Below are 816 nucleotides of genomic sequence, written 5' to 3' on the forward strand. Positions count from 1 at the left end.
CACTCCCAGGGAGATGATGGCTTCCACTGGTACCCAGGATTGGTATGCACTCCCAGGGAGATGATGGCTCCTGGGAGTAGGAAAAAGAACTCCCTGGCTGCTATTCAGGGTCAAAGTGCCCTTTTCTGACCCATAGGTGTTTCTATGTTACTAAGATTTGGTTTTTTTTTTATTTGATTTAATGCCGCCCATCCTAAAGAAAAGGTGAGCATACATGTCAGCTTTGCAGAGAAACAGCTAGCTAGGCTGCGAAGGGAGACTGGGCCGCTGGAATGCTGTACCACAAGCCGGGCTAGAGAGAGGCTGCAATCTGAATCTAGCATCTGCAGACTCCCGAGGGCGGCTCACTCTGTCTTCCAAGCTCCCGGGCACTGTCAAGGGTCTGACTTTTCTGGGTACATGGCTGTGCCACTCCGTTCTCTGCTGACGTCATCACAAGCCTTCTCCCTGTGTGTCAGTGTCCAGATTTCCCTCTTACAATAAGGACACCAGTCCTATTGGATTAGTGCCAACCTAATGACATCATCTTAACTCGATACCTCCACAGAGACCCAGTTTCTAAATCAGGTCAACATTGCCAGGTGAGTCAGGCACAAGGATATCAGAGAGTCCCTTTGGGGAGGCAGTTCAACCCTCTACAGCCATGTAGGACAGGGTGCTGTGAACTTGACCAAATCATCAACATGCTGTGCAAGAAAGCCGTCATGCAAGGGCGGTCTTCATACAGAGTGGGGTGTGGCTTGGTGGGAGAGGGGCTGCCTAGTGTGCATGGTGCCTTGGGCTTGGCCCCAGCACTGAGAGAGAGAGACAGAGAGA

The sequence above is a fragment of the Microtus ochrogaster genome, unplaced genomic scaffold, assembly GCF_000317375.1.
Source record: "Microtus ochrogaster isolate Prairie Vole_2 unplaced genomic scaffold, MicOch1.0 UNK18, whole genome shotgun sequence".
Taxonomy (NCBI): domain Eukaryota; kingdom Metazoa; phylum Chordata; class Mammalia; order Rodentia; family Cricetidae; genus Microtus; species Microtus ochrogaster.